Source organism: Eleutherodactylus coqui, chromosome 1 (genome assembly GCF_035609145.1).
Source record: "Eleutherodactylus coqui strain aEleCoq1 chromosome 1, aEleCoq1.hap1, whole genome shotgun sequence".
Taxonomy (NCBI): Eukaryota; Metazoa; Chordata; class Amphibia; order Anura; family Eleutherodactylidae; genus Eleutherodactylus; species Eleutherodactylus coqui.
Genome location: NC_089837.1, coordinates 221,475,603 through 221,491,095, shown reverse-complemented (window position 1 = coordinate 221,491,095; position 15,493 = coordinate 221,475,603).

Below are 15,493 nucleotides of genomic sequence, written 5' to 3'. Positions count from 1 at the left end.
AGGGGCTGTGTAGATGGAGAAAAGGAGGGGGCTGAGGACTGAGCCCTGGGGGACCCCCAACAGCAAGGGGAAGAGGAGGGAAGGTAAAGCCAGCAAGCAGACACTGAAGGAGCGGTCAGATAGGTAGGAGGAGAACCAGGAGAGAGCAGTGTCCTTTAGGCCAATGGAGCAAAGCATACTGAGGAGGAGTTTGTGGTCAACAGTGTTGAATGGTGCGGAGAGGTCGAGGAGGATCAGTAGGGAGTAATCACCCCTCAATTTGGCTGTCAGGAGGTCATTTGACACCACTGTAAGGGCAGTTTCTGTCGAGTGTAGGGGTCGGAAGCCAGACTGTAGGGGGTTAAGAAGAGAGTTCTCTGATAGGTAGCTTACAAGGCAGGAGTAAACCAGCTGTTCCAATAATTTGGAGCTGAAGGGGAGATTAGAGATGGGTCGGTAGTTGGCAGCATCAGTCTCTTCAAGAGCCGGCTTCTTTAGCAGTGGGGATATGATGGCATGTTTGAAAGAAGAGGGAAAGATGCCAGAGGTCAGAGAGAGGTTGAATATAGTGGTGAGATGGAAGATAACCACTGGGCAGAGGGACTGGGGGAGATGTGAGGGGAGAGGGTCGCTAGCGCAGGTGGTGGGGCTAGCAGAGGAAAGCAATTTGGAGACTTCTTCCTCTGTTGTTGGTCTGAGTATAGACAGTGAACAAGAGCTAGATGCAGTAATGATGAAACTAGGGTTAGGGCTAGTCTGAGACTGGGAAGTTATTTCCTGAAGGATGTCATCAATTTTCTTTTTAAAGTAAGCAGCCAACTCTTCAGCACTGAGATCTGTCACAGGGGGCTGTGGTTTAGGGCTGAGAAAGGAGTGAAATGTATCAAAAAGCCATTTAGGGTTGTGAGGAGATGAAAGAGATTAAATAGACTTGTTTGGCATGGTGGAGGGCGAGGTTGTGGGTTCTGAGCCTGCTGGATGAAACGCATTTGAGGGGTGAGCTAGGGTTGTCGTGATCTGCATCAGATGGCTTAGGTCACAGGGGGTGCTGCTTCATCCAGGGCACATTTGAGAGCGGTAGGAGGGTCTGGAGAGATGTTAAGGAGCATGACAGAGAAATAGCGGAGGTTATGGTCTGAGAGCAGAAGAGGGGAGTTAGTGAAGTGGGAAGCAGAGCAGAGCCGGAGGAAGACCAGATCGAGAGTATTGCCATCCCTGTGAGTGGAAGAGGCTGTGAATTGTTAGAGACCAAGGGAGGAGGTGAGCAATAGAAGCTGAGAGGCAGTTGGGGAGATGGGGTCGTTAGTGGGGATGTTAAAATCACCTAGGATGAGGGTTGGAATTTCACAGGAGTGGAAGTGGGGGAGCCAGGCAGCAAGTTACAATGATGATGTTTCTGTTCAAGGCATAACATATACCCTGGCTAAAGAAGTATCTGACTATGACTTGGCTATGTTGTTGGGAGGGGCCACAGAGAGGTAATAGCTTGCAATGCAGAGGGTTCCTCAAGGTGGAGTGGGGACTATCCAGGATAACTGGTAACATGGGCCATGACGTGGGTAAGGTGGGAATATCCCCACCATTTCCAGTAACAGGCAACGCTGGGGATAGGTGAAGCTATTCTCATTCCAAGCCAAGGCCAGTATACCTATTGCAGTCTTCCTGCTCAGTTTTCCTTGGGCTAGATGGGATCGTTGGTCACACCCATGTAGCATTAGGCAGACCAGCCTATGTCATGAAATGAATAGCCTCTACATGGTGATGAATTATAAACAAATTTATTGGCTGGTAGTTTGTCCATATTTTGGAAGTACACAAGCTCAAATGTTGGAAACAAATAATAAACTGAAGAATAGCCACTTGCTACGCATGTGGTGCAGTTGTTATCTCTCAGATCCAAGAGCCAGGGGTAATAAAGTCTCTCTCCATCTAGCAGTGATTGGGTAATATATTAAAGTACTTTAGGCGCTGAGCACCAGTAATCAACTTTCCTGTGGTATAGGCATGTGGCAGGCAATGCATCTCCAGAGGGGTATAGGCCCAAAAAAGTCTTTTTGGAATCCATCTGATTACTTCCTTTGACTTAAATTGTCTATGAAATCAGAGCTCTCCGTAGGAGAAGTCATGTTCCTGTGGCGAAGATGGAGGCATTGATGCAATCGCTCGCATGGTCTACAGCATGTCTGCTCACTTCTGCGGCATATTCACATTGAGTCTCTCTCCAGCCTTTTTGGATACTTCCACACCATCATGTGCCCTCCACCTCCAATACATTGGAACGGCAGCAAAAGACACAGGAACAGCACAGTGGCCGTAGGCTGGTAAGTGGCAGCAAAACACAATATTACAAAGATTTCACCCATTGTCATCATCATAGATTAATACCCAGATAACATTTCTGTGCAACCCCAGGCACTTCCCCTCTACAATGTTAAGAAAGGCCAACTTAAGAGGGATTACACCAAAAATCAAAGTAGTCTCCTGTAAATAATATTTGACTTGTCTTATCAAGTTATTAAAATCCATTCAAATCCTGTATAGCTATTTCTTAGTTACATACAAATATAGCAATTAGAGATGAGCGAACGTACTCGTTACGAGTACTTACGCACCCGAGCACCGCCATTTTCGAGTACAGCGGTACTCGCGCGTAAAGATTCGGGGGGCGCCGTGGTGGCACGGGGGTAGCAGTGGGGAGTGGGGGGGAGAGGGAGAGAGAGAGGGCTCCCCCCTGTTCCCCGCTGCTACCCCCCGCACCGCCGCGCCTCTCCCCGCCCCCCGGCGCCCCCCGAATCTTTACGCCCGAGTACTGAAGTACTCGAAAATGGCGGTACTCGGGTGCGTAAGTACTCATTACGAGTACGTTCGCTCATCTCTAATAGCAATCTTTATCCTCACAGATGGTGCTCTACTGTACACCATTATGGTAGTGAGACGTTCTAATACGGTGAGCTATGATAAGAATTAGCATTTTACTGTGCTGTCTGTGGAGTTAAAGATTGCTACATCAGTAGGTCATTGGAATAATTGGCTGACGCCCAATATGACAATTTTAGCACCTCCTTTTACTCTTTCGTACTCATTTTGTATAAGGATGGTTATTTGTGTAAAATGTCCACGAAAGCTAATGGTGAATTTTGCAGTAAAAAATGTAAAATGTACCTTAAAGTTAGATAACAATTTTTTTTACACATGTATGTATTTAATAAGAGTTGATACAGCCCACTCTTGACCCTTTACAGTCCTAGTGAAAGCTAGAACTGACTGTTTTTGCAGAGGGCCACTCAGCATAAGTGATTTGACTACTGCTTAATTGTGTACTGCTTTGCACTTCATTAATGTCTTAAAGGCACCCAGGATGAGCAACACAGTGGCTCAGTGATAAACATTGTTGCCATGTAGTTGCACTGTTGCTATGTGGTCCTAGAATCAAATCTAAGTATAGATAACACCTGCATAGCGTTTGTATGTTTTAATGTCTTTATCCTTATTCTCATCTATTCCTGATGATTCCTCTGTTGCATGTCACGTAAAAGCTTATTAGACCCCAGTATGTTCTTTCTTGTAGTCAATAATGTACCTGACTTAGAAAATATTTTGTTCTAAAGAGTGTAACAAATTTACCAATTTTGCTGTTGTTTATCACAATTTAAAGGTTATATAAATATTATATTGCAGTCATTAACTTTCCCCCGAACTGCATTTCCATCTGGCCCAGACAACCATGAAACCTTCTTCCAGTTATCATGCACATTTACAGAGTTTGCCACTTAGCCATCTTCAGCTTCTTGCTTGCATTGTTTCTTGATCAGTGTCAATAATATGCAATGCATGATGCTGGTATTATTATTTAATCATTTTAGTAATTGTCAGATTCACACATACTGCAATGATAAGCCCCTTTTTTTCTTAAAGTAGTGTATTAAATAGAAAATCCAATACTGTTTTGGCAAAGCAGAAATGTTTTTCATGTGGAACAAAAAGAGCCAAGAATAATGTTATTTTCAGGTATATAGATTGGCAAAAAGTGCAACAGGATCAAAAGTAGAAACCTGAAATAATAAAAAAATACCATCTTAAAAAGAGTACAATGGTAACATGACTGACTGCTGAAAATGAGCTGAGCTTACGGCTTGGTTGGGAACATAGGCCGATAAAAATGTTTCAGGACTTAGCTATATATAAAAAGCATCAATAAATAATGTTTTATTAGTTCATGTAGCTCACAAAGAAAAGCCTTCCAAAGCCTTCCAAAATGCATTTGTAAGAGGACCATGAGTCCATCAGATGGGTCAGCAGAACCTAAGCAATCTGATATACTGAAGTTTAGGTTTGCCATTGTGTCTGTGAGGACTACATACTGAGAAGAACTGTTGGTTACTAGAGATGAGCGAACGTACTCGTCCGAGCTTGATATTCGTGCGAATATTAGGGTGTTCGGGATGCTCGTTACTCATAACGAGTACCACGCGGTGTTCCGGTTACTTTCAGTTTCCTCTCTGAGACGTTAGCGCGCTTTTCTGGCCAATTGAAAGACAGGGAAGGCATTACAACTTCCCCCTGTGACGTTCAAGCCCTATACCACCCCCCTGCTGTGAGTGGCTGGGGAGATCTGATGTCACCCGAGTATAAAAATCGGCCCCTCCCGCGGCTCGCCACAGATGCCTTGTGACTTAGCTGAGGGAAAGTACTATCGTGCTGGAGCTGCTGTAGGGAGAGCGTTAGGAGTTAGTGTAGGCTTCAAGAACCCCAACGGCCCTTCTTAGGGCCACATCTACTAGTGTGCAGTACTGTGTTAGCACAGTATTTTATTTATTTTTTTCCAAAATTGGATCTGCAGAGCATTGCGCCCTGCAATAGGGACAGAAGTGGGGGTTAGGCAGGGAGAGTGTTAGGAGTTAGTGTAGGCTTCAAGAACCCCAACGGTCCTTTCTAGGGCCACATCTATCCGTGTGCAGTACTGTCCAGGCTGCTGTTAGCAGTGTTGCATATTTTTTTCTTTTTCTCAAAACCGGCTGTGCAGAGCATTGCACCCGGCATTAATACTGCAGGGATAGAATTGTGTAGGCAGGGCCAGAAGACATACATTATTCATTGAATACACGCAGTGTGGGTGTTCCTTGTAAAAAGCAGGGAAAAAATTCTATTTGGCCTGCCTCTGACAGTACTCAGGGCTCTGTGTACGTGTGTGCTGTGCGCTGAACGTTCAGAAAAAATCAGACGCAGTCAGCTACGTTTTACCGCAGGCGTGCGGCAATTTTTTTCCTGCATGGGAAATCCCTGATCTGCTGTAGGTAGCGAATTACTTTGCATCACTGCAGTTCTGGGACAAATTGGCAGGGCCACAACACAGTTATTAAACTTAGTATTCGTTGAATACACGCAGTGTGGGTGTTCCTTGTAAAAAGCAGGGAAAAAATTCTATTTGGCCTGCCTCTTACAGTACTCAGGGCTCTGTGTACGTGTGTGCTGTGCGCTGAACGTTCAGAAAAAATCAGACGCAGTCAGCTACGTTTTACCGCAGGCGTGCGGCAATTTTTTTCCTGCATGGGAAATCCCTGATCTGCTGTAGGTAGCGAATTACTTTGCATCACTGCAGTTCTGGGACAAATTGGCAGGGCCACAACACAGTTATTAAACTTAGTATTCATTGAATACACGCAGTGTGGGTGTTCCTTGTAAAAAGCAGGGAAAAAATTCTATTTGGCCTGCAGGCTTGCGCTAATTTATTTCCTGGCTGTGAAATCACTGGTAATACAGCATGCTGAGGTGTAGGGGTAGGGGTAGGGCTAGAGGACGTGGACGCGGCCGAGGACGCGTAGGCCCAAGTGAGGGTGTGGGCACAGGCCGAGCTCCTGATCCAGGTGTGTCGCAGCCGACTGCTGCGCGATTAGGAGAGAGGCGCGTTTCTGGCGTCCCCACATTCATCGCACAATTAATGGGTCCACGCGGGAGACCTTTATTAGAAAATGAGCAGTGTGAGCAGGTCCTGTCCTGGATGGCAGAAAGTGCTTCCAGCAAGCTATCATCCACCCAGAGTTCTGCGCCGTCCAGTGCTGCAAATCCAAATCCTCTGTCTGCTGCTCCTCCTTCCTCCCAGCCTCCTCACTCCACTACAATGACACATGCTCAGGAGCGGGAAGACTCTCAGGAACTGTTCTCGGGCCCCTGCTCAGATTGGGCAGCAGTGGTTCCTCTCCAACCAGAGGAGTTTATCGTCACTGATGCCCAACCATTGGAAAGTTCCCGGGGTCCGGGGGATGAGGCTGGGGACTTCTGCCAACTGTCTCAAGACCTTTCTGTGGGTGAGGAGGACGATGACGATGAGACACAGTTGTCTTGCAGTGAGGTAGTAGTAAGGGCAGTAAGTGCGAGGGAGGAGCGCACAGAGGATTCGGAGGAAGAGCAGCTGGACGATGAGGTGACTGACCCCACCTGGTGTGCAACGCCTACTCAGGACAGGTCTTCAGAGGGGGAGGCAGCAGCAGGGCAGGTTGCAAGAGGCAGTGCGGTGTCCAGGGGTAGAGGCAGGGCCAGACTGAATAATCCACCAACTGTTTCCCAAAGCGCCCCCTCGCGCCATGCCACCCTGCAGAGGCCGAGGTGCTCAAAGGTCTGGCAGTTTTTCACAGAGACGCCTGAGGACCGACGAACAGTGGTGTGCAACCTTTGTCGCGCCAAGATCAGCCGGGGAGCCACCACCAACAGCCTCACCACCACCAGCATGCGCAGATATATGATGGCCAAGCACCCCACAAGGTGGGACGAAGGCCGTTCACCGCCTCCGGTTTGCACCGCTGCCTCTCCCCCTGTGCCCCAACCTGCCACTGAGATACAACCCCCCTCTCAGGACACAGGCACAACCGTCTCATGGCCTGCACCCACACCCTCACCTCACCAATGTCTCGCACCGCACAGTCCAGCCGTCGCTAGCGCAAGTGCTGGAGCGCAAGCGCAAGTACGCCGCCACGCACCCGCACGCCCAATCGTTAACCGTCCACATCGCCAAATTTATCAGCCTTGAGATGCTGCCGTATAGGCTTGTGGAAACGGAGGCTTTCAAAGCTATGATGGCGGCGGCGGCCCCGCGCTACTCAGTTCCCAGTCGCCACTACTTTTCCCGATGTGCCGTCCCAGCCCTGCACGACCACGTCTCCCGCAACATTGTACGTGCCCTCACCAATGCGGTTAGTGGCAAGGTCTACTTAACTACGGACACGTGGACAAGCACAAGCGGGCAGGGCCACTACATCTCCCTGACGGCACATTGGGTGAATTTAGTGGAGGCTGGGACAGAGTCAGAGCCTGGGACCGCTCACGTCCTACCCACCCCCAGAATTGCGGGCCCCAGCTCGGTGCTGGTATGTTCGGCGGTGTATGCTTCGTCCACTAAAGCACCCTCCTCCTCCTCCTCCTCAACCTCTGTCTCGCAATCTAGATGTGTCAGCAGCAGCAGGACGTCGCCAGCAGTCGGTGTCGTGCGGCGTGGCAGCACAGCGGTGGGCAAGCATCAGCAGGCCGTGCTGAAACTACTCAGCTTAGGAGATAGGAGGCACACGGCCCACGAACTGCTGCAGGGTCTGACAGAGCAGACCGACCGTTGGCTTGCGCCGCTGAGCCTCCAACCGGGCATGGTCGTGTGTGACAACGGCCGTAACCTGGTGGCGGCTCTGCAGCTCGGCAGCCTCACGCACGTGCCATGCCTGGCCCATGTCTTTAATTTGGTGGTTCAGCGCTTTCTGAAAAGCTACCCACGCTTGTCAGACCTGCTCGTAGAGGTGCGCCGGCTCTGCGCACATTTCTGCAAGTCCCACATGGACGCTGCCACCCTGCGCACCCTGCAACATCGGTTTAATCTGCCAGTGCACCGACTGCTGTGCGACGTGCCCACACGGTGGAACTCTATGCTTTACATGTTGGCCAGGCTCTATGAGCAGCGTAGAGCTATCGTGGAATACCAACTCCAACATGGGCGGCGCAGTGGGAGTCAGCCTCCTCAATTCTTTTCAGAAGAGTGGGCCTGGTTGGCAGACATCTGCCAGGTCCTTGGAAACTTTGAGCAGTCTACCCAGGTGGTGAGCGGCGATGCTGCAATCATTAGCGTCACCATTCCTCTGCTATGCATCTTGAGAAGTTCCCTGCAAACCATAAAGGCAGCCGCTTTGCGCTCGGAAACGGAGGCGGGGGAAGACAGTATGTCGCTGGATAGTCAGAGCACCCTCCTGTCTATATCTCAGCGCATTCAGGAGGAGGAGGAGGAGCATGAGGAGGATGAGGAGGAGGGGGAAGAGACAGCTTGGCCCACTGCTGACGGTGCCCCTGCTGCTTGCCTGTCATCCTTTCAGCGTGTATGGCCTGAGGAGGATGAGGAGGAGGAGGAGGATCCTGAAAGTGATCTTCCTAGTGAAGACAGCCATGTGTTGCGTACAGGTACCCTAGCACACATGGCTGACTTCATGTTAGGATGCCTTTCTCGTGACCCTCGCGTTGCACGCATTCTGGCCACTACGGATTACTGGGTGTACACACTGCTCGACCCACGCTATAAGGAGAACCTTCCCAGTCTCATTCCCGAAGAGGAAAGGGGTTCGAGAGTGTTGCTATACCACAGGACCCTGGCGGACAAGCTGATGGTAAAATTCCCATCCGACAGCGCTAGTGGCAGAAGGCGCAGTTCCGAGGGCCAGGTAGCAGGGGAGGTGCGGAGATCGAGCAGCATGTACAGCCCAGGCAGTGCAACAGTCTTTAAGGGCCTGGACAGCTTTATAGCTCCCCACTAAGACTGTGTCACCGCTCCCCAGTCAAGGCTGAGTCGGCGGGAGCACTGTAAAAGGATGGTGAGGGAGTACGTAGCGGATCGCACGACCATCCTCCGTGACGCCTCTGCCACCTACAACTACTGGGTGTCGAAGCTGGACACGTGGCCTGAACTCGCGCTGTATGCCCTGGAGGTGCTTGCTTGTCCTGCGGCTAGCGTCTTGTCGGAGAGGGTGTTTAGTGCGGCTGGGGGAATCATCACAGATAAGCGTACCCGCCTGTCAACCGACAGTGCCGACAGGCTAACACTCATCAAGATGAACAAAGCCTGGATTTCCCCAGACTTCTCTTCTCCACCAGCGGACAGCAGCGATACGTAAGCAATACGTAGGCTGCACCCGCGGATGGAAGCTACGTTCTCTCTCACCATCCAAAACGGGGACATTTCTGCTTCATCAATCTGTGTCTAATATTCCTCCTCCTCCTCCTGCTCCTCCTCCTAAAACCTCACGTAATCACGCTGAACGGGCAATTTTTCTTAGGGCCACAAGGCTCACTCATCTAATTTTTCGAAACAATTTTTATATGTTTCAATGCTCTTAAAAGCGTTGAAACTTTAACTTGAACCAATTTTTCGTTAAACTGGGCTGCCTCCAGACCTAGTTACCACTTAAGCCACATTAACCAAAGCGATTAATGGGTTTCACCTGCCATCTTGGTTGGGCATGGCCAATTTTTACTGAGGTACATTAGTACTGTTGGTACACCAATTTTTTGGGGCCCTCACCTACAGTGTAATCATAGCAATTTGTATGTTCTTCGCCTGCACTCATGGTACAGAAGTGTGTGTGGGGTTGGCCTACACTTTAGCTACATAAATGTAACTTGGGCCTTGGCTATACTGCAGCTACTGAAATGGAACTAAGACTGCGCTCCCACTATACTGCTGCTTCGGAATTGTTACTGGGGCCTGTCTTGAGTGCTACTATTACTGACATGGAACGAAGACTGCGCTCCCGCTATACTGCTGCTTCGGAATTGTTACTGGGGCCTGTCTTGAGTGCTACTATTGCTGACATGGAACGAAGACTGCGCTCCCGCTATACTGCTGCTTCGGAATTGTTACTGGGGTCTGTCTTGAGTGCTACTATTGCTGACATGGAACGAAGACTGCGCTCCCGCTATAATGCTGCTAGTGATATGTTAGTGGGGCCTGTCCTAATGCTACGGCTGAAATGTTACGAATTCTGGGCTCTGCCTATACCGCTGCTAATGGTATGTCTCTGGGGTGTGGAAACAGAGGCTTCCCAAAGACATGATGGCGGCGAGGCCATTTCCCACCAACGCGGTTACTGTTAAGCTGCATATAACCACGGACACGTGGAGAGGACACGTAGTGCCTCAAAAACATCCCCCTCCTCCTCCAACAGGGAAAACATTCTTGGCAAATGCCTTTGCATTGGTTCGTCTGGTGCCAGTCCAAGAATTTCACCTTTACCGACACAACAAGAGAGCCCCCCCCCACAATCCCCCCGCCACGGCCCACTTAATCCTGGCCACATTCCGAAAACCAACAAAATAAAACCGCGCTACTAGGTCCGCAGTCACCACCACATTACCACCAACGCGGTTACTGTTAAGGTGCATATAACCACAGACACGTGGAGAGGACACGTAGTGCCTCAAAAACATCCCCCTCCTCCTCCAACAGGGAAAACATTCTTGGCAAATGCCTTTGCATTGGTTCGTCTGGTGGCAGTCCAAGAATTTCACCTTTACCGACACTACAAGAGAGCCCCCCCACCATCCCCCCGCCACGGCCCACTTAATCCTGGCCACATTCCGAAAACCAACAAAATAAAACCGCGCTACTAGGTCCGCAGTCACCACCACATTACCACCAACGCGGTTACTGTTAAGGTACATATTACCAGTCTGACTGGGGCATGCAGACACCTTGACAGAATGAATAGTGTGTGGCACATAGGTTCCCCATTGCTATGCCCACGTGTGCAGCTCCTGATGGCGGTGGCACAGGATTCTATTTCTCATTGCTTCTGTACAGCATTGTGGGCTATCGCCCCGCCCCTTTTAAAGAGGGTCGCTGCCTAGCCGTGCCAACCCCTCTGCAGTGTGTGCCTGCGGTTCCTCGTCATGGCAGACGCACTTCTAAATAGACATGAGGGTGGTGTGGCATTAGGGCAGCTGAAGGCTGCGCAGGGACACTTTGGTGTGCGCTGTGGGGGGGAGGGGGGGGCGGTTGGTCAGCATGTAACCCAGGAGAAGTGGCAGCGGAGTGTCATCCAGGCAGTGATTGTGCTTTGTTGTAGCTAGTGTGGTGCTTAGCAAAGGTATGCCATGCTAATGAGGGCTTTTCAGAAGCAAAAGTTTTTGGGAGGGGGGGGCCCCACTCTTGCCGCTATTGTGGCTTAATAGTGGGACCTGTGAACTTGAGATGCAGCCCAACACGTAGCCCCTCGCCTGCCCTATCCGTTGCTGTGTCGTTCCCATCACTTTCTTGAATTGCCCAGATTTTCACACATGAAAACCTTAGCGAGCATCGGCGAAATACAAAAATGCTCGGGTCGCCCATTGACTTCAATGGGGTTCGTTATTCGAAACGAACCCTCGAGCATCGCGAAAAGTTCGTTCCGAGTAACGAGCACCCGAGCATTTTGGTGCTCGCTCATCTCTATTGGTTACATTACTTTTTTAAGATGAGACACTGTGGAGGCAAAGAAGATACTCAGGACCACATAACGATATTTCAATGAAGCTTTACTTGAAAAATTAGTAACAAACAAATGGTCACAGTCTCTACTAGTATCACAATATATAGGTGGTATGCCTGATGATAGCATGTAGTAAGCAGTCTTGCGAGTTCAACATTTTGAAAATAAGGTTCCCAGTCAACAGCTTGTTTCTTTGCATCAATGACTGCAGTGTCAGTCACATAGCTTCTTAGCTAACCAGAAGACATCACAACGGGAGCACCAGCACACAGTTTTTTTGATCCCTATTTTCACTAGCTTCTGACCTCACCCTGCTCAACATGGGAAGTTACTCAATTAGCACTGTTCAGTTACATAACTTCAAAAACATACTACATAGCTCCAGTTATGCCACACCACATGCCATTACCTGCCACTTACCTGCCATTTAATCCCTTAGTGACCGTCCCCATATGGCTTTTGATGGTGGCCACTAATGGGCTTCATTCTATTGCAGTGCCTTTTTATGGCAATGCATTAGAAGAATGGCATGGCTCTTCCGTACTGCTAGGAACAGAGGCCGGACAGCTCAGGACCTGCTCTAACAGCAGGGAATGTAAAAACCTCCGATTTCAGCTGTTTAACTCTTTACATGCTGCTGTCAACATAACTGCGGTATGTAAAAGGCTGACAGACAAAGGAGGCTCCCTCTATCACCATTTGGACCCCTGATATGCAATTACAGGGTCTCAATGATTACCATGGCACCCAGAGGCTTGAAGATGACGTCTGTGTCTGCCATGAATGGTGGCAATATAATATACTGCAGTATGTAATATACTGCTATACTAAAATATAGCAGTGTATTATAAAAATGATAAAACATGGTGTATTATTTATACTGCATGTTGAATGCCTTTAAAAATAAACATGCCAGAATTGCAGATTTTGCTAATCTATGGCTCTTAGAATGTGGCAATGCAGTGTTTTTTGTATACAAAAATAGCAAAAGATAAAAAAACTGTGCAAACTAGGTATCACCAGATTACAGCTGACCCACAAAATGTTATCACATTATTTGTTTTACATGCTGAACGCCGTAAAAATGAAACCCAAAAAACAAATGCCAGAATTAATTTTTCCTCCCAACACGGGATATTGACGTGTCATTTTCTAGAATTTCATGGTGGGGACAGTAAAGATCACACCTATAGAGCAGGTTTGGCTGCTGTGCGACGTGCCACATGGTGGAATTCTACGCTGCACATGTTGGCCAGGCTTAATGAGCAGCATAGAGCAATAGTGGAATCCCAACTCCAACATGGGCGGCGTAGTGGGAGTCAGCCACCCCAATTCTTTACCGAGGAGTGGGCCTGGATGGCAGAAATCTGCCAGGTCCTCGGAAACTTTGAGGATTCTACCCAGATGGTGAGCGGCGATGCTGCAATCATTAGCGTCACTATTCCTCTGCTATGCCTGCTGAGAAGTTTGCTGCAAAGCATAAAGGCTGACGCTTTGCGGTTGGAACAGGAAACGAGGGAAGAGAGTATGTTGCTTGAGGAGGAGGAAGAGGGGGAGGAGCAGGAGGAGGAGGGGGAAGAGACAGCTGGGCCCACTGCAGAGGGTACCCATGCTGGTTGCCTCCCATCTGTTCAGCGTGTATGGCCTGAGGAGGAGGAGTAGGAGTAGGAGGAGGATCCTGAAAGTGATCTTCCTAGTGAGGACAGACATGTCTTGCGTACTGGCACCCTGGCACACATGGCTGGCTTCATGTTAGGCTGCCTTTCTCGTGACCCTCGCGTTAGACGCATTCTGGCCACTACGGATTACTGGGTGTACACCCTGCTTGACCCACGGTATAAGGAGAACCTTTCCACTCTCATTCCCGAAGAGGAAAGGGGTTTGAGAGTGATGCAATACCACAGGGCCCTGGTGGACAAACTGATGGTTAACTTCCTATCTGACAGTGCTAGCGGCAGAAGGCGCAGTTCTGAGGACCAAGTAGCAGGGGAGGCGTGGAGATCAGGCAGCATGTTCAGCAAAGGCAGGGAACACTCTCCAAGGCCTTTGTCAGCTTTATGGCTCCCCAGCAAGACTGCGTCACCACTCCCCAGTCAAGGCTGAGTCAGAGGGAGCACTGTAAAAAGATTGTGAGGGAGTAGCCGATCGTACCACCGTCCTCCATGATGCCTCAGCTCCGTACAACTATTGGGTGTCAAAGCTGGATACGTGGCACGAACTTGCGCTGTATGCCCTGGAGGTGCTGGCTTGCCCTGCCGCCAGCGTCTTGTCAGAAAGGGTGTTTAGTGCAGCTGGGGGAATCATCACGGACAAACGTACGCGCCTGTCAACTGCCAGTGCCGACATGCTTACACTCATAAAGATGAACGAAGCCTGGATTTCCCCAAACTTCTCTTCTCCGCCGGCCGAGAGCAGCGGAAGCTAAAGAATCTTTTCGCTGCAACCGCAGATAAAAGCACTCTTCTGTAATACTGGGAAAATGGGGCATTTAGCTTTGTCAATGTGTCTCTGACACTAGTCCTCCTCCTGCTACTCCTCCTCCAGAAACAACATGTCATCATGCTGAACGGCCAATTGTTCTGTGGCCCAAAAGGCTCATCTACATCTACCAATGTTTTTACAATTTTTCTAAGTTTCAAAAGTATTGAGACTGTTACATGAACCAATTTTTTCAACAGGGCTGCCTCCAGGCTCTGTTACAAATTAAGCAACAGTGAGCTGTATCTTTAAAAAAATATTTATGGGTTTCACCTGCCCTCTTGGTTGATAAATTTTTCAGAGGTACACTTGTACTCTTGGTACACTAATTTTTCGGGCCCACGCCTACACTCTTATCCAACTAATTTTTCCGGCCTTCGCCAACGCTCATGGTATCCCAATGTTTCAGAGGTTGGCCTATACTATTACTACAGAAATTTTACTGGGGTCTGCCTGCCTGCCTATACAGGGGTCTGCCTATACTGCTGCCACTTACATGTTACAGGGGTCTGCCTATACTGCTGCCACTTGAATGTTACAGGGGCCTGCCTATACTTCTGCTACAGAAATGTTACTGGGATCTGTCAATAGTCTTACTACTGAAATGATACTGGGGTCTGCGTATACTTCTGCTTCAAAAATGTTACTGGGGTCTGCCTATACTTCTGCCACTTACATGCTACAGGGGTCTGCCTATACTGCTGCCACTTGAATGTTGCAGGGGTCTGCCTATACTTCTGCTAAAGAAATGTTACTGGGATCTGTCAATAGTCTTACTACTGAAATGATACAGGGGTCTGCGTATACCTCTGCTACAAAAATGTTACTGGGGTCTCCCTAGACTTCTGCAACATAACTGTTACTGGGGTCAGCTTATACCTTTGCTACAGGAATATTACAGGGGTCTTTGTATATTATGGGTGCACTAAGTCTTCCCATCGCAGTGTTCTACCTATCTGGCCCCCCAAAAAACCCAGACTGACTAGGACACCGTCTGTGTGTACCTGCTAGCCACCCATACTGCAGGTGCACACAGACTTGCCATAGCGGAATTGTACCTGCCTGGCACTTTAAAAAAACCAAAACAGAATGTCTAGGGCATGGAGTGTGGGCCGCAGCCAACATGTATTTCCTCTCACATAACCTCAGCTATCTGGGGCACTGCAATGGGATTTCTTTCTGTACCGTCTGTGTGTTCCTGCTAGCCACCCATGCTGCGGGTGCACACAGACTTGCCATAGCGGAGTTGTACCTGCCTGTCCCCAAAACACTGACAGACTTGGCAAGGGTGCAGAGTGCAGATGGTTTACCCCTTGCGTTGTCGATGAGGTATCCGACACCCAAACAGAATGAGCAGTGTGTGGACACATGGAGTCCCCATTGCTATGTCACTCGCAGCACCTTGGGCCACACAAGGTGTTTGCTGGGACAGAGGCTGACCCAGGGCCCTCTCACATACTTCCCACACCGAGTATTGCTGCATTGTGGAGATGTGTAGAAGTGCTGGGCTGGCAGCGGAGTCCCCTTTATGCCCACATTTGCAGCTC